The sequence below is a fragment of the Ursus americanus genome, chromosome 12, assembly GCF_024610735.1.
Source record: "Ursus americanus isolate L20-20 chromosome 12, mUrsAme1.1.p, whole genome shotgun sequence".
Taxonomy (NCBI): Eukaryota; Metazoa; Chordata; class Mammalia; order Carnivora; family Ursidae; genus Ursus; species Ursus americanus.
The window spans coordinates 71081722-71100039 of record NC_142138.1 but is presented as its reverse complement, the minus strand read 5'-3'; the positions used below and the strand labels follow the sequence as shown (position 1 = coordinate 71100039).

General features: G+C 45.2%; 1 long non-coding RNA gene across 1 annotated transcript; it reads left to right on the top strand.

Annotated features, from left to right (window-relative positions):
• The first annotated feature begins 77 nt into the window (after window positions 1-77).
• LOC148109232 (uncharacterized) lies at window positions 78-16774 on the top strand. Its single transcript, XR_015726416.1, has 2 exons — window positions 78-13184; window positions 14405-16774. It is a non-coding gene; the product is annotated as an uncharacterized LOC148109232 (long non-coding RNA).
• The last annotated feature ends 1544 nt before the right edge of the window (window positions 16775-18318 follow it).

Genomic DNA, 18318 nt, shown 5'->3' with positions numbered 1-18318 from the left:
GAGCGGAGGTTATGTGACGCAGTTGGAGAACAAAGCCTATCGGGAGTTGTAGTTTGAGCAGCTTACACAGCACCGAGCGCGGCGGACTGATTCAGCTGTTGACGTGGGGCAAGTTTTTTCTTCTTTCATTTCATAACTCATTTCGTAATAATATTAGGATAAACTGATGTTTGTGTTTCGACAGCCTTAAGTTGCAACCTTAAATTATAACAACTCATTTGTTCAGTACCTTCTGTGTTCACATATATTATTTTATTCTGTAGCCCCAACAGCCTTGTGAGCTGACTGGATCATGAATTTGTTTCTCTCTTTCACTTATTCGGACACTGAACCGTAGAGAGCCCAGAGTCATCCAGCTGTTAGGTAACAGGAACTGAGGCCCGGTTATCTTTTCGCAACTTCCATGTATTGCAACTACATAAAAGCTAGGCTCCAACTCTACGAAAAGTGTCTGCAGGGAGAACTCGGGTCTCAACAATTGAGACCTGGGTGGTAGAGGGGCCAAGTAGTACTTTAAATTGGGCAATGATTTTGAAGTTACCTTTCTTTCTAATTTATTTTATTGCCCCCAACAGCACAGCAGAATTCTTTGCCACTGGCAGCAGTTGCTGTTTTTCAGCTACCTACCCAAATGTACGCTCACGGATAGTGTGCAGAATGCCCGGCAAAGGCCAGAAAAAAGAGCAAGAGCAACAATAATGAAAATAGCTTACTTAAGCACTTAGTACTCGAGTCTGGTATTTTATTTTACCCTACTGACTGGCTGGTAAGTTAGTCTGTTACTGTTTTTTGGATGCCGACAAAAGACACAGAATTCCTGGGTCGGAGACAAAGGACTATTAGGACACAGGAAGGGACATGAGCTTCAGCACGTTTATGACAATTCTTCTCCCCGTAAGTCTTATGGGGCTGACGTGAGGGCTCACGTGAATGCCGTGCACTTACTTGGTGGATTTACAGCACAGTTGAGGGAACACTGAGTTTGGGGAGCCTACCATGCTATGGGAAGTAGTAAGCAAACCTGTTCTCCGTCCTGGAGGGAGACATTACTTCATTTCTTAAAGTTGCTCGCTATAAACACAACCTTGAGAATTGACCCTGGTAAACAGCAGTCAGGGTGTTGCATTTTCGGCATACTCAGGAAGATGAGTAGAAGCATGACAGACCCATGAAGGACTGTTTCTTTCAACATCACTATGTGCCAAACATATTCTAAGGACTTTCCATCTATAATTTTATTTAATGTTCACAATCCCATAATGTGCCCTACTTATAGATGAATAAACAGGCATAGAGAAGCCACACAGCTAGTAAATAATCCAGGAGAAGCAACAGGGATTTATAGTTTTAAAAAGACAATAAAAGTGGGGCACCTGGGTGGCTCATTCGGTTGAGTGTCTGACTCTGGGTTTCAGCTAGGGTCATGATTTTGAGGTTCTTAGATGGAGCCTCTGGTTGGGCTCCACACTCAGTGCAGAGTCCGCTTCAGATTCTCTCTCCCTCTCTCTCTGCCTCCCCCATGCTCGCTCGCTCTCCCTCTCTCTCTCTCTCTCTCTCAACTAAATAAATAAATAAAATCTTAAAGCAAAGTAAAAGTTACGTTGCAGAGACAGGTCTGATGACTTATAAAAGCAACAAGCAGCCCCCTGAAAGAATTTGTGGGCTGTGTATGGGTTTCCAGCAATTGCTCAGGATGTGGGGGAGGAGAGTAGTAGAATAATTAAGACATCTCACAAAATGTGGGATGAGGATTCAGTTATTATGTTAGAACATAAAAGTTAGTATGACCTTATTTTATAACCAACCTAATGAAGAAGGGAGTCAATTAATTGCACAAATAGGGGAAATAATACAAGTTGGAGTAAGAATTTTGCTCTACAATGATACTGTACAATCATTTGGTTTGAACTGAGCTCTGAATGGGAAGGAATTTTTTTTATAATAAATTTTTATTATGTTAGTCACCATATAGTATATCCTTAGTTTTTGATGTAATGTTCCATGATTCATTATTTGCGTATAACACCCAGTGCACCATGCAATATGTGCCCTCCTTAATACCCATCACTGGCCTATCCCAATCCTCCACCCCCCTCCCCTCTGAAGCCCTCAGTTTGTTTCCCAGAGTCCACAGTCTCTCATGGTTCATTCCCCCTTCTGTTTACCCCACCTTCATTTTTCCCTTCCTTCTCCTACCGATCTTCCTGCTATTTCTTATGTTCCATAAATGAGTGAAACCATATGATAATTGTCTTTCTCTGCTTGACTTATTTCACTTAGCATAATCTCCTCCAGTCCTGTCCATGTTGCTGCAAATGTTGTGTAATCGTTCTTTCTGAGGGCTGAGTAATATTCCATTGTATATATGGACCACATCTTATTAATCCAGTCATCTGTTGAAGGGCATCTCGGCTCCTTCTACGATTTAGCTATTGTGGACAATGCTGCTATGAACATTCGGGTGCATATGGCCCTTCTCTTCACTACGTCTGTATCTTTGGGGTAAATACCCAGTAGTGCAATTGCTGGATCATAGGGTAGCTCAATTTTTAACTTTTTGAGGGACCTCCACACTGTTTTCCAGAGTGGCTGTACCAACTTGCATTCCCACCAACAATGTAGGAGGGATCCCCTTTCTCCGCATCCTCTCCAACATTTGTTGTTCCTGCCTTGTCAATTTTTGGCATTCTAACTGGCGTAAGGTGGTATCTCAGTGTGGTTTTGATTTGAATTTCCCTGGTGGCTAATGATTTTGAACATTTTTTCATGTGTCTGTTAGCCATTTGTATGTCTTCATTGGAAAAGTGTCTGTTCATATCTTCTGCGCATTTCTTGATTTGATTATTTGTTTCCCGTGTATTGAGTTTGAGAAGTTCTTTGTAGATCTTGGATACCAATCTTTTATCTGTAGTGTCGTTTGCAAATATCTTCTCCCATTCCGTGGGCTGCCTCTTAGTTTTTTTGACTGTTTCCTTGGCTGTGCAGAAGCTTTTTATCTTGATGAAGTCCCACAAGTTCATTTTTTTCTTTTGTTTCCCTTGCCTTTGGAGATGTATCATGAAAAAAGTTGCTGTGGCCGATATCAAAGAGGTTGCAGCCTATGTTCTCCTCTAGGTTTTTGATGGATTCCTCTCTCACATAGAGGTCTTTCATCCATTTGAAGTTTATCTTTGTGTATGGTGTGAGAGAGTGGTCAAGTTTCATTCTTTTGCATGTAGCTGTCCAATTTTCCCAGCACCATTTATTGAAGAGACTGTCTTTTTTCCACTGGATGTTTTTATTTATCCACTAAAGACATTAAAGAAAGGAAAAAGGGAGCTTCCACTGAAAGAGCTATTTTTTTCATTTGTTTATTTGACAAAAAAATGTACTGAATGCCTGCTCTGTTCTAGACTCAGCAATGGTGGCTAGGGATACAAAGATAAATAAGATTTTATCTACAAACTCCATGAAGGGCAGTATGACATGGTGAAACTTGCAAATGCACATACTCCTTGATGTGGCAGCTCCACTTCTAGGAATTCGTTCTACTGTCACACTTGTACATGTGTGAAGTGACATTTTTGTGAAGACAGTCATTGCAGTTTTATCTGTATTTGCAAAAGACTGGAAATAACCTAATGTTCATTGGTTAACTAGGATACAACCACAATGGAAAGCTGAAAACTGAAAATAAAGGATAAGAAGCTCTTTATGTGCTGCAATTAAATGATCTCCTGGGTACAGTGCATAAGTGAAAACAAGGTACAGCACAGGCTGGAGAACGTGACAACATTTTTGTGTAAAGGGGGAACCATAGATATGTTTTTATCTCTCGAAGTATTTATATCCCTAGAAGTATTCACAAGAAACTAATAATATTGATCGCCTCTGGAGAGGGGAACGGGACGGCTGGAGTGGGGACAGCGGTTGGAGGGAAACTTTTCATTATACAGCTTTTTGTAGCTTCTGAAATTTTAGACAGATGAATGTGTTACCTATTCAAAAAATAAATACATAAAATATGTCGAAAGGATCAGATTGGAAGAAAAAGTGATCAGAGCATCAAAATAAGAAACTAAAATAAGACACCATACTGCTCACGAGAACTCACAATCTAGGAAGAGAGCAAAAGAAAAAACAATTACAACACCGGCTTTGGGTCTCCAGAGTAATGAGAGTTGTGCTAGAGGTCTGCACGAGCTGGCAAGAGTGCTCATAGGAGGGGTCTTGAAAATGGAATCACTAAGCTGAGTAATCATGGATGAGAAGGGTCAGCAAGGCAGAGAAGGATGGTGTGGTCAGGTGTTTCTGACAAGAGGAACAGTGCACTGAAATGCAGAGACCTGAAAGAACATGGTGCAGTGTGAGAACTGACAGCAGTCAGTAGGACTGGAGGTGTAAGAGGGGAGGTGGGCAAGAATCACATCTGAGAGGATTTCAGATATTGAATATCTTGTCCAGGAGTTTGAAAATCACTCCCAAGTATTTAGGGGCCTCTGACTGGTTTTGAGCAGAGCAGACATATTATTAAATCCATGCTTGAGAAAGTTCATCCTGCAGGAAGTGTGGAGAACAAAGTGAGCCAGGAGGACCGGTTGAGAACTAGGTGCCCTGATTCCCACAAGAACTGACAAGAGGGAGGCTTAGGCCATGGTGACCAGAGGGCCTCACCAGGCAGAGAGAACTTGGCACCACTTGGAGCTCAGATGTGGGGGCAAGGCGGGAAAGAATGGCCTAAGAGCCCAGACTTGGTGGTGTGATTTCCCAAGACCAGGCAGAAGAAGAAGAGATTCGAGGGGAGGACAAAGAGTTTAGTTCTGGGTACGAGGGATTTGAGGGGTCTGGGGGAGATCCAGGACGGACAGATGAGTAATTGGTTGGATGCGTGAGTCTGGTGCTGGGGAAAGGGTCTGCCCGAGCATGTGTTGGTGAGCGTGGGCTCCGGGTGGTGCGTGGTGCTGGAGGAGTGCACCAGGCAGAGCGGGAAACAAAGTGATTAGGGGGGCCAAGGCCAGAACCTGGAGAATGCCTCCCTCCAGCCGTTCAGGAGACTTGAAGAGAGACCTGGTGACACTGAGAAAGAGGATTCCGAGAGCAAGAGCAAGGTGTCCTTGGAGAGAGTGGGGTCTTGGAACTCGCTGAAGCTGCCTTTGGAAAGGGGACCCAGAAAGTATGCAGAGCACTTCCAACCCAAGAGCTTCCATAGTCCTCACGATAGCCATGTCAATAGAAGCATCCAGAGGAAATGAGGCTTAGCTAAGCAGCCCGCCCCAGTCATACTGCTAGTTTATAGCAAACTGAACCATGAACCCAAATTTTCTGACATCACGGCCAGGACTCTCTTCACTACCCAGCTTCCTTTTGGTTAAAGAGAGAAAAAGGTTCTGGGGTGCCTGGGTGGCTAAATCGATTAAGCATCCCACTCTTGATTTTGGCTCAGGTGGTGATCTCAGAGTCATGATACGGAGCCCTGCCTGGGACTCTGTGCTCAGCATAGTCTGGTTAAGATTCTCTTTCCCGGGGCGCCTGGGTGGCACAGCGGTTAAGCACCTGCCTTCGGCTCAGGGCGTGATCCCGGCGTTGTGGGATCGAGCCCCACATCAGGCTCCTCCGCTAGGAGCCTGCTTCTTCCTCTCCCACTCCCCCTGCTTGTGTTCCCTCTCTCGCTGGCTGTCTCTATCTCTGTCAAATAAATAAATAAAATCTTTAAAAAAAAAAAAAAAGATTCTCTTTCCCTCTCCTGCCCCTCGCCTCTGCTAGCTCTCTCTCAAATAAATAAATAAATCTTAAAAAAAAAAAAAAAGAGCGGTGCCTAGGTGGCTCAGTGGGTTAAGCGTCTGCCTATGGCTCAGGTCTTGACCCTGGAGTCGCTCCCTGCTTAGCAGGGAGTCTGCTTCTCCCTCTCCATCTGCCCCTCCCCCCTGCTCATGCGCTTGCTCTCTCTCTCAGATAAGTAAGTAAAATCTTAGAAAGAAAGAAAGAAAGAAAGAAAGAAAGAAAGAAAGAAAGAAAGAAAGAAAGAAAGAAAGAAAGAAAGAAATTCCTCCTACCCTTTGTGATGTAAAAAGTCAGCAGGTTTCCATTAGGTTTTGTGTGGGCATTAACTTAAGTGAGAACCCCACCTTCACACCTTTGCTCATATGTGTACGGTCCTTTGATCCTAGATAATCTGCCTCTTCTCTTTCCCTTTTTGTGAGTCTAAATTCTACTCCTCCTTTAAGCTCTAGCTTAAGTCTCTCCATAGAGCCTGCCTTGAGGATTCCAGTTCACTCTGACTTATCTTTTTTTCTAAATTCCTGTGGCAGACACACCTTGCAGGGGCACCCCCCACCACCACCACCTCCCGGTGAGTCACACGCTTGTGTAATCTCCTCCCCTTGCCTGTGGGCAGGACTTGTGACTTTCTTCTACGCAACAGAATGTGGCAAAGGTGACGTGTGTCACTCCCATGCTAACAGTTACGTTATGTAACACTTCCCAGCAAACTAGGATGAAGGAGTCTCCCGCTGGCTCTGAGGAAGAAAGCTGCTGTGTTCTGACCTGCCTATGGAGAAGGCCCACGGCAGGGAGCTGCAGGAGCCTCTAAGAACGGAGACTTGCCCCCAGCTGACAGCAAGAAAGTAGGGGCCCTCTGTCCCGTGCCTACAAGAAGTTCTGCCGCTGACCACATAAGCTTGGAAGGGGATCCTGGGCTCCCCTAAGGAACATAGCCCAGCCAACGCCTCGATGGCAGGCTTGTGAGACCCTACAGAGGACCCAGCTGAGTCCAGACTCCTGACCCACAGAAACTATGAAATAATACATGTGTGTTGTGTTAAGGGGCTACGTTTGTGGTCATCTGTTGCACGGCAGCAGAAAACAAATGTAACTCCTGTGTATTTATGACACTCAGTTTCAATGGTGATCATTTAACGTCTAGTCCGGCTTTACCTTTCCAGTCTGAACGTGAGTTTCTGGAAAACAAGGAACTTGTCACACGTGACTTGTGTCCTCAGAGAGTGGGAGAGTGAGAGGCACAAGAGAAGGAGTATCGATGGAATCTTAGTCCAGAAAAGGACCAGAAAGTGTCTAATAACAGCTGCTGTACGGGGGTAAAATGAGTGATATGTGGAAAACACGTAACATAATGCTTAGCATATAGTTATCATTAATATGTATACTAATAGATACCACATCTAGCCCCATTCCCTCATTTCGCTGATGAAGAAATAGCTCCCTCCACTACCACTCTCTGACAAAACAAATAGACTGAGCAATGTATCACGTCTTGTCAGAGGTCCCTCAGCACATCAGTGGCCAGAACTCAACACTAAGAAAGAAAAATGAAGTGGTTTAAATGAGGCAATAAAGCATGTCATTACCCATGGACTCATGGGTTGAAGAAAACAAAAAAGAGAGTCCTTTTTTTACACCCTTTTCCTAATTCTGAGTCTTCTATCCTCCTCACTATTTTTTCTGTACTTTCTCCATGAAGACCACATGAAAAATTAGTTATTTATTTATTTTTGGTAAATTGAGTCACTGATTTGCAAGAGTGAATAATACCTGCAGAATAAAGGGTATATGAATCAAATTTCTTTTAGTTGCAAGTCACAGAAACTTAATCGAAACTAGCTTAAGCAAAACAAAGAGAATTTATGGGTTCACATAACTAAGAAGGACACTGGGTATTCATGTTAACTGTAGCTGTGTAACAAACCATCCCAAAACTTAGCGGCATGAAACCACCATTTTATTATGCTTATGGCCCTGTGGGTCAGGAATTCTGATAGGACACATAGAGATGACTGGTTTCTGGCCCATACTGCCCGGGGCCTCAGCTGGGAAGACTCAAAAGCTAAGGGTGACTGGATGGCTGAGGTCATCTGGGAATGTTTTACTCCTGGCAGTTGAGGCTGGCTGTCTGCTGGGACTTCAGCTGGGGCTGTTGGCCTGACCCCCACACATAGCCTCTTCATGTGGTTTCTTCTTCTTGGCTTCTTCAAGCGTGGTGTCTGAGTTCCAAAATCAAATGTCCTGGAAGAATTAAGCAGTAGTGCATGGAATTTTTATGACTCAGCATTGAAAGTCACATGACATCACTCCACCATATTGCTTTGGTCCTGGTGGTCAGACAGGTCTGCTCAGGTACAATAGGAGGGGACACAGACACAACCACTAGATGAGAAGAGTGTCAATTTTGCAACATAATCAGAGTATGTGGGATGGGATGTAGCAAGTGGCCAACTCTGAAAAATACAATCTGCCAAACTGGGATGGCTCCTTGATTTAAACCAAGCACTATAGGAACCACAGCCGTAGGGACAGACACAGAGAACCCAGGGCCACCTCATTCTTTCTCATCTGTCTTTCATTTTTGTTCATCTCTTCTTCTCTTTATCTATTAGTGAGAAACACCTTATTTTTCTCAAAATCCAAATATTTCTCAGGGAAGAACTTTGACCCTTTCATGTGCCCATCACCTGGACCAATTAAAGTTGCCTGGACAGAGAACTAGGATTGTCCAAACCTGGATCACTCACCCACGTCACAAGCCAAAAGAAAGCTGTGGGTAAACTATACAAAGTAGCCAGTACCATCTACCATGGGCTTCACTTAGGTGACCATTGGCGTCAGCTTGGTATGTAATTATAATTATGTTACTTCTCTAGCAGCAACCAGTAGTTGTGATATTTCAGAGCCCTTCACCTGGCCATCTTCATATCATGCCCTTGTCTCCCACTTTGCTACATACCACCTCTCCAAGATTTGCTGGGCTTCCTATTGGAAGGAAAAGCTCCCTGGCTCTTACAGCCACACTGGCTGGTTTTTTTCCATCAGCCCCTCTCACCACACTTGTTCTGTTTCAGAGGGTCATTCCCAAATAACATTTTTCACCGTCCTTCCAGTTGTAACTCCCAAGGCAGTTGTCACTGTGTTATCTGGGTCTCTCTTCGTTTTCTCCAATGCCCCCCACTTTTTCCTCAAAATCAAACTTAATTTTCCATGGGTCCTTTTTCCCAGAAATTACTTCCCAGAGCCAACAGTTCAGAAATAATACAATAGGTTGGGAGATCGCATAGCAGAAAGACCAGTCCTGAGTCACTAGCATCATCCAGTGGAAAAAGGGAGTGAGACTTGTGTCCTCTGCATTCCTGCTTAGCTGTAATCCTTAACATGTCATTCAGTACGCTTTTGGCTGCAAGTACAGAAAATTTTAAAGTGCTTTAAACAACAAGGAAATTTATGATCTCACATAAATAGCAAGATTAAGGTGGGGAGTTCGAGTGTTGATTAACTCAGCAGCTTATTCATATCGTCAAGGATCAGATTCCTTCCATCTCTCTCCTCTGCAACTTCAACATTTGGCTGACTCCTCCCATGGTGGCAAGATGGCTACTGAGTTCCAAGCGTCACACACACGTGACCACTTTAAGAAGCAGAAAATAGGAAGTTTCTTCTTGTGTCTACTCGTAAAAGCAAAGGAACTCTTTCTAAAAGTCTTGCATCGGTTTTCTCTCATGTCTCATTGGCCAAAAGTGTATCACTTAAACCAGTCATTGGCAAAGGAACCGAAATTACTGTGATTGATTCAAACTAATCAAGACTTACTCATGGAGCTAAGAGTAGTCCCTGCAGAGCTTGCCAGTAAATAGGAGAACAAAATCGGGGCTCTGCCGAAAGAAAGAAGGGTGTGAGGGATATAGATTTGAAGACGCAGCCTGTCATATCGATGCTCTTATCTTCTCTTCAACTTGGTTTCTCCGACTGTAAACTAGAGATGACGATGCCTACTTAATCTATACATGGAGACACTTTAAGAAATAAGATTTTGCAGGATACACTTACAAAACAGTGTGGCTCAGACGGTTAAGCATCTGACTCTTGATTTCGGCTCAGGTCGTGATATCAGAGTTGTGAGATCAAGCCCCGCATGGGGCTATGTGCTGGGCATGAAGCCTGCTTAAGAGTCTCTCTCTCCCTCTCCCTCTGCCCCTCCCCGCCTCTAAAAAATAATAATAATAATAAAACAATGAGGCACATGCTACAACGCCGATGAATCTGAAAGATGGGCTAAGTGAAACCAGCCAGTCACAAAAGAACAAATATTGTATGATTCCACTTATATGATTCCTAGAGTATTCAAATTTATACAGAAAGTGGAATGGTAGTTGCCAGTGGCTGGGGGAGGAGGAAGTGGGGAGTTAGTGTTTAATGGGTACGGAGTTTCAGCTGGGGAAGAGGAAGAAGTTCTGGAGGTGGATGGTGGTGACGGTCGAACAACAATGTAAATATACTTATTGCCACAGAATTATACACTTCAAAGTCGTTAGAATGATAAGTTTTATGTCTATTTTATCACAATAAAAAATTTAATAAAATAGTGAGGCTGTTTAAGATATACAATGAAGGAACTTCACTCAACTTGAAAAAGGTACAAACGTATAATACAAATTCATGGTTCTCTCTGATAACCTAATGTTGAGCTTTTGCCCATTTTAATTTGTGGGTGAGAATCATTTCCTAGCCTCGGCAATCACTACTTTCCACATCATGTCTCATCTTTCCCTCTTTTCTCATACCCGCTGTCGTCTTGACTGGCGTGCAGATGAAGAAATTCCATCCCCCAAAAGTGCCCTGCAAGGGAACCCCCACACACAGAATGGAACCAACTATGAAACCTACTTCCTTTCCCCTTGAAGGTTACCTGCCCCTTCCTTCGTCTCCTAGTCCTCTCTCAGTACAGCTGGGGCTCCCCACACCCATGCCAAGAGCCTTTGGGCCAAGGAGGCAGAGAGGAAGACCTGGGGCTAGGGAAGGCACAGGCACTTAGCACCAGCGGGTGCTGGCAGCGCTCACAGAGCCTATTTACTGACAACACATATCTACTAATATTTCCTAATCCCTCAGATGTTTGCAAATGAGACCAAGCTGTGAGGAGCTGTGCAGAGAAGTGAGTTGTGTATCCAACCCCAACAACCATTCATGGAGGGCCACGTCACTCCACCGGAAGCTAGCAAAGCCGCACCCCATGTCCAGTGCCCAGAGCTGAGTGCTTCTGTTACATAAACTTATAATCAGAAGTCTCTGTTCATATGTAACCTACTCCCTCCAAACAGTCTTTTCCAAAACATCTAGATTATGAAGATCTTCAACAGGGAGCACCCATCACTCCCTTAAATGCATGTCCCAGAGCTCAATCACATGATCAGAAAATTTCTCCTTACGTGTCATCTTATTCTTAAAATAGGTTCTAGGCAAATAGCCTCCATTAAAAGCTTTGAATGCTGTGTGCCTTCCAAAGCACAGACATCGAATGTTAGCAGTTTTCTGCATTTAGCTCCTGATACCAGGCAGTGCTCCAGGGCTCCCTTCAAGAAGGATTTTGTTTCGTTCTGTGAGCCTGGTCAGTCACCTCGCAAGACACTGTGCTGGTTACAGGAAAGAGAATCCACTTCCGTTCAGCTGGCATTGGCTGAGTATCCACAACGGGCCAGGCACTGGGCCAAGGCTGGAGACACAGGGATAAATCATTAGCTCTGCCCTGCAGGAATTCTCAGGTCTGGGGGGAGAGGCAGACATGAAAACAAACAATTATTGCAGAATGGGATAAGTTTTGGACCAGCTGCTATGGGAGCACTGATTAACTGTTGGGGATTCTCTGGGGAGTCGGGAAGACTTCGCCAAACCGTGTCATTTGAGTGGGGTTTTGAAGGTTGAATAGAAGCTTGTTAGAAAGCTAAGGCAAGGCAGAGAGTGCCAGGCAGAGGGAACAGCAAAAGCAAAAGCAGAGAGGTGGGGGAGGACACAGTCTGTTTTGGAAACTCACAAGGTGATAGAGGTGCAGAAATGAGGCTCGATGAGTAAGGCAGCGAGCAGCTTAATCCCAACCATCACCCCTTCATGGCCCTGGGTGTGGAGGCAAAAAGGAATGGAAGCTGTAACTCTACTGCTGATAATTAAGCAAGATTCCCTTTCTATACAAGACTCAGGCTTAAGTTTTTGTTGTGCGGGTGCTGTAGAAGTTTTGCAAGATTGTAATTTACAATGGGAATTGTCTTCTCAAGGAATCAAGGTCTCTTATATTTGAAAAGGCCCTTGGGCAGGTCATCTGGAATCTATGGGCTTTTGTGATGATCTGGAATGTGATTATTGCTGACTGGAATTCTGGAAGAGGATAAGCCAAGCCAGTACCCAGGCCTCCTCGACATCCTCACTTCCTCTCCTTTCCACACATTAATGTGTCCAGGCTGGTGCTCTTCATTCGATGACACATGATAGTTTGGGTTATTTTACGCTATCTCAAACAAACAAACAAAAATAGTGGTAGCTTGGCTGAGCTCTTTGGAAGCTTCCAGAACTAATTCTTTCTTGAGTAAGGGCTTACTAAACATGAGCAAAATAAACTGAAACTTCTCAAGTAGCTTTAGGAAACGCTGGTCTAACACATGAGCCTCACAAACAAGGTTTTAAAATCACCTTTTAGCCTGCCAAACTTTTTATCAGCCTGTAAAATGCTCCCAGCTCTTCTCAAAGCTCTGCCTCTGATGATGTGAGCTGTAGGCAACTTAAACTAGGACAGGGATAAATTTTCAATTTTTCATAAAATATTTACTTTCCTAGAATCCAATTTCTTTTTAGCCCTGGTCTTTCATCTTTTTGATGCTAGACTTAATTTGCAAAATTGCTCCCTTGTCTCACCCCAACCCTGCTGGCTGCCCTTTGCTAAAGAAGTGAGTTTGGCATTTACAACAGGAGAACTCCGTGACCCCAGGGAAGGTCCGGGAGAGAGCCTGCCTCTTCTCTTCCTGTGGGGCCCACCACGGCCACCTGCCCAGGTGCTCGAGGACCTACTGCCCTCTTGTGGCTGCAACGTGCAGTGCAGCGCCACCTCTGCTTGGCAAACAAAAAATTCTTCTCTATTTTTCAGGTTTGCTGAGTAAACGTGCTCTGAAAGCGTTCCCCCACGAGACCCACGCCATTTTAGAGCTGAAAGGGACCTTAGTCCAACCCCCATTTTTTTTTTTTGGCTTTCTTTTTAAAGAGAAGGAACCCAAGGATCAGAGAGGTTCTGTCACTTGGCCAAGGATGCATCCCAGTTAGAGAAGTAGCCTGGAATGGAACTCCCATCCTCATTGGAAGACAAGGAAGGAAGAGGGAGTTGCCATTTGAAGCTTAGAAGGACACGATGATGCTAAGGAGTTGCAGACTTGGTGAGCCAGGTGAGCAGAGACGACCTGACGGGCTTCTCTGCCCCTGTCCGTGGCACCCCCACCCCATCTTCTGCTCCCCAAGGAAAGCTGCTCTGTAAGTGCATACAGGTGTTGGATAAGGACCATCCCCTGCCTTTTGGGGGCACTTTCTTCGGCCGAGGACCCAGCATTCCAGTGTAGGAGGTCTAGATTCTTATCCAAGCTTCCGCCTTGAGCGACTCACCCCCACCCCCAATTTGGGCCTCAATGCTCTCACCTGTAAAGTGAGGAAGTTCTGTGCTTTCTGTGGTTTCTTTTAGTGGTGTTCGTTTATGATTGTGTGTTTGCCCCTTGGCCCACAAACAGCGGTGGCACTACCAAACTGGTAGCAACTTGAGGGCAGAGCGTCTCTCTTCCTGTTCACATCCCCAAAGCCTAAGCCTCTACCTTTGACGTGTTAGGTGCTCAAAAATATTAACAATAATTAACATATCCAGGGTCTGCTGTGTGCCAGACCCATGGCACGTGATGCTTCCACACAGCTTTACGCTGCGCACCGCCACACCTGTGAGGCTAGAAAGCACAGCACCAAGCACGAGAGCTGTGGGATCAGGTGGCCTGTGACTGGCTCCTGGTTCTACACTTCCTGCCTGTGCACCCTTACTCTCTCTGCATATCCATGTCCACATCTGTCAAATGGGAATTAAATGGCAGTGCCTGGCACATGGTTAGCATGCAGTAAATGTTATTAGGTAGACATTATCATCTCGATTTTACGGATGAGGAAATCTAAGCTAAGAGACACTAAGTTTTCCAAATGAGCATGGCCAGTAAATGAGAGATCTAAGATCATAAGCAGGGGCGCCTGGGTGGCTCAGTCGTTAAGCGTCTGCCTTCGGCTCAGGGTGTGATCCGGGCGTAATGGGATCGAGCCCCGCATCGGGCTTCTCCGCTGGGAGCCTGCTTCTTCCTCTCCCACTCCCCCTGCTTGTGTTTCCTCTCTTGCTGGCTGTCTCTCTCTCTCTCTGTCAAATAAATACAATCTTTAAAAAAAATAAGATCATAAGCAAGATCCAAAGCCCAAGCCGAGCTTAGGCTCTGTGCTACACTACTCCCCTACGACTAAGCCAATATCAGAACAAATGAGTGAATGGAATTCTTCATTGCTGGTGGCAATGCCAGTCGTTGGCACTTGACTTTTCCATGGAGAAAGTATTAGTATTCAGAATGTGCCTCCTCCTCATTTCCAGGAACCAACCAAGAGAGAAGATGAAAGCAATTAAAAAAAAGAAAGAAAAAAAAAGGAAAAGAAGAGAAAAGAAAAGAAACAGAAGTAGAACACCCTCTTCAGCACAGAGGAGAATACAGGTTTCTTCTCAGCCAGTGAAGACTTACTGAGCATCAACTTCGTAAAGGCAGGCGCTGCGGGGACGGGAGATAGCCCTGACCTTTAAGAGCTTGTAGTCTAGTTGGGCAAACAAACATAAGCAAAGTCTGGATTATAATGTTTACACCCTAAAACGGGGTGGTACAGATTATTTGTGTTGCGTTCAGAAAGGGAACACACAGCACAGGCTTGAGAATTCTGGGAAGCCTTCCTGGCAGAGGAACCCAGGCCATCTTGAAGTAGGAGTGAATTTCCTTGATGTTATCTTTGATTCTTTTCTCTCCATGTCCTGCGTTCAGTTGGTGGGTCACTAGGACCTAGCCCGTCTTTCCAAATGGCTCTCACAGCAGCCCCTTACTTTGCAGTTCCGTGGCCATTAGCCCAGGTCCTTCTCTCATTACTTCATGCCTGGAGGTGCCCTCACAGTCTGTTAACTTGTCTCTCTGCCGGCAGCCTTTACCTTTTCAGTCTGCGTCGTCCACCTCTTCGGGATTAGCCTTCATTCCCACTTCCCTTCAACTAACATTTATTGAGCATCTACTGTGTGCCAGGAACCATGCTTCTATGCACTAGGGATTCAGTGTTGAACAAGAGAGGTGAGGAAGACCCCTGTGCCCCTGAAACCTACACACTAGTTTTAAAAGTCTCCATCGGAGACCTGTTGCTGTAAAGATTAGAGTCCGGACTCTGGGGGCAGTGCCCACCCTAGCTGCTTCCCCTGCCCGCTAGTCCCCCACTACTCCTCCAGCAGGACTCTTCAACTGTGCTCACCATCCCCCACACAGGCTGATTATTTCTAACTTGGGCTTTCTTTTTGCCCTTCCTCCTGGGACCTACCTGCCCGAATCCTTCAGGGTCTGCTTCTAACCCCACATCCTCTCCACCCTTCTCTCACAGCACTACTTGCCTCTCTCATGTTAGCATTCCACACGTCGTTATTTTTCCCCTACCCACCCGATGAGATGGTAAGCTTCTGGATTTTTCCATTCTGATCTCCCTTAGCACCTGGCACAATACTGTGCAAGTAATAGGTTTCTTTCTCTTTCTCCTCCTCTTCCTTTTTAATTCCTAATAATAAAAACTAACACCTGTAAAGCACTTTACAAAGCGTTTTCATGTACATTATCTTCCATACGCTGCACAATATGCTTGTGTTGATGATCAGTAAATATCTAACAGGTAACGGGTCAAAAGAAGAAGGCACTCCAGGTGAAGGAAATAACACCAGAACACGTACAAAGACAGGAATGATCCCCACAGGAGCCGACGGCGGTGTGGGAAGCGGCCTTGCTGGAGAGAGAAGAATGAGCGCCATAGGAAGTTTGGAAAAGGAAGGGTCAAGATAACACAAACCAGGGGCGCCTGGGTGGCTCAGTCCTTAAGCGTTAAGCGTCTGCCTTCGGCTCAGGGCATGATCCCAAGGTCCTGGGATCGAGCCCACGTCAGGCTCCTCCGCTATGAGCCTGCTTCTTCCTCTCCCACTCCCCCTGCTTGTGTTCCCTCTCTCGCTGGCTGTCTCTCTCTTTAAAAAAAAAATAATAATAACACAAACCAAACAGAAAAACAAACCACGCTGCACTAGCATGGTGAGTGGGTCAGAGTATTTATTTCTAGCCTTTTTAGAAACATTCCTTCTTTTGCAAAGCTGTAGTAAGTGTCCATAAAATGTGCCCTACTTTTTGTCACTTGGCATGCTAAGCACTGTTCCCTGATGTGACACAGTCCTCATAAAGGCCATTCGTAGTGAATGCATAATATCCCAGGGAAGCCACATCCTCACGCACTGGACCCATTTCTCTGTTGTTGAACTCGTGGTGCTGCCCGTTTTACTCTATGACAAGAAGCACTGCAACAAAGCTCTTGCGCAGAGAGGAGACAGAACAAACCCAGGTCTTGAGCGAGACTTCAGAGTGCTCCGCGAGCACCTGCCCGGGCCTGCGGCGCCGCTGACTTGCCTTTCACCTGAACTGAACACTGATCCTGTGTTGCTTAAGCCGGTTGGACTTGCAGCCCACGTTATCCCCCCGACACCCTTGTCTCCCGTACTGCTGTCACCGTACTGGAATCCTCAGGCCGAGGCTAGGTGGCGGCACAGTGGGAGCTTAGGAAACGCGTGTATGAACTACCCATTCGTACACCGACCAGTGGTCTAAGGCGATCTTCGTATTTTTATATTTGCGCTCATCACTAAAAATGTTACATTGCACTTCTCAGTAAAAATGCTACATTTTCATCATCTTTGTCACTAATAATTCCTCATTCACTTTTGGCCTCCTTTAGCTTAATTCAGAATTCCACATTTTTGTGAATTAAATTTTTTTATTGAGGTATAATTGACATATACCTTCATGACCTTTAGTGCTAAAATTCTAAATGGATCTCCTGTCAGAGTTATTATATTTTTTCCTACAGTTAACTTGTAATATTTAATTAAGTGGGATTTATTTAGGTGTACTGTTTAAGGATAGAGCCCTCTACTCCCTCCCCCACACCCCAAATTTTAACCAACTGTTCAAATGCCTTTCTCCCCATTGTTCTTTTTCTTTTTTAAGATTTTGTTTATTTATTTGTCAGAGAGAGAGGGCACAAGCAAGGGGAGGGGAAGGCAGAGCAGGCTCCGCACTGAGCAGGGAGCCCCTGCGGGGCTCAATCCCAGAACCTTGGGATCAGGACCCAAACTGAGCCAAAGGCAGCCGCTCAACTGACTGAGCCACACAGGCATCCCCCCATTGTTCTTTTTAAATGCTGATATAAAATTGGGTCGATTTTTGCCTAGCCAGTCTGTTAAATTGATGCGTAAGCTATGTGTTTTACTATCAGCCAAGACTAATACTCCTCCCGGTTAAGCTCTGCCTTCGACATTTTCTTTGCCATCTCCCCTGTTTATTCTTTCAGATAAATTTTAAAATAATTATATCCAATTCTAAAAGGACTCTGTTGGGATTTTCACTGTAATTACACAAAGCCTGAAAATAAATTAAGAAATAATTGACATCTTTACAATTTTGACTTTGCCAGCCAGGGAATTTTTCTTCAATGACTTTTCCCGTATTTGGTCATTGTCCTCACATCGCTCGTTGACATTTCCAATAAAGGTGATTTCTAGGTATCTTTTTTAAGATTTACTTATTTATTTGAGAGCAAGTGAGCGGGGGCGGGGGGGAGAGGGAGAGGGAAACTCTGGCTGACTCACTGCGAGCTGCGGGGCTCGATCCCACAAGCCTGAGATCGTGACCTGAGCCGAAGCCGAGAGTCTGACGCGGAACCAACTGCACCACACAGGCGCCCCAATTTCTAGGTATTTTATATTTCAGGGTGTTTTCTAATTAGGCTACTACTGGTGTCCGCAGGGAAACTTGGCAACCGGACATGACAGTGCAGTAGCCTCTCTCCCTGTCAGTGCGTCTTTTGTCTCTTGGCTGTCTCCTACAAACCCGCCCACAGACCTGAGTTCTGCCCGCTGGAGCCAGATGGAGTAACCTGCGCCTCCTCCTACAGGAGAGAGTTTCATCTTTAGAGACTGTCCTGCTTCCCATCAGCCTTTTTTCATCCTGGCTGAATAACCCCGGCTGATAGGATGAAACTAGTATTTGGGAAAGATTCCCATGATGGTGGTAAGGGGGATGGGCTTGGGGTAGGTTAGACTAAAAGGTAGGGAACCAGCAGGCACTGGCTTCCGAGGCAATCCAGCCTTCAAGACTGGCTGAGACAAGGCTGTGGACGCACGAAGAGGCGAAGCTGAGAAATTTTTCAAACAAGGAAACGTCAGGACATGTT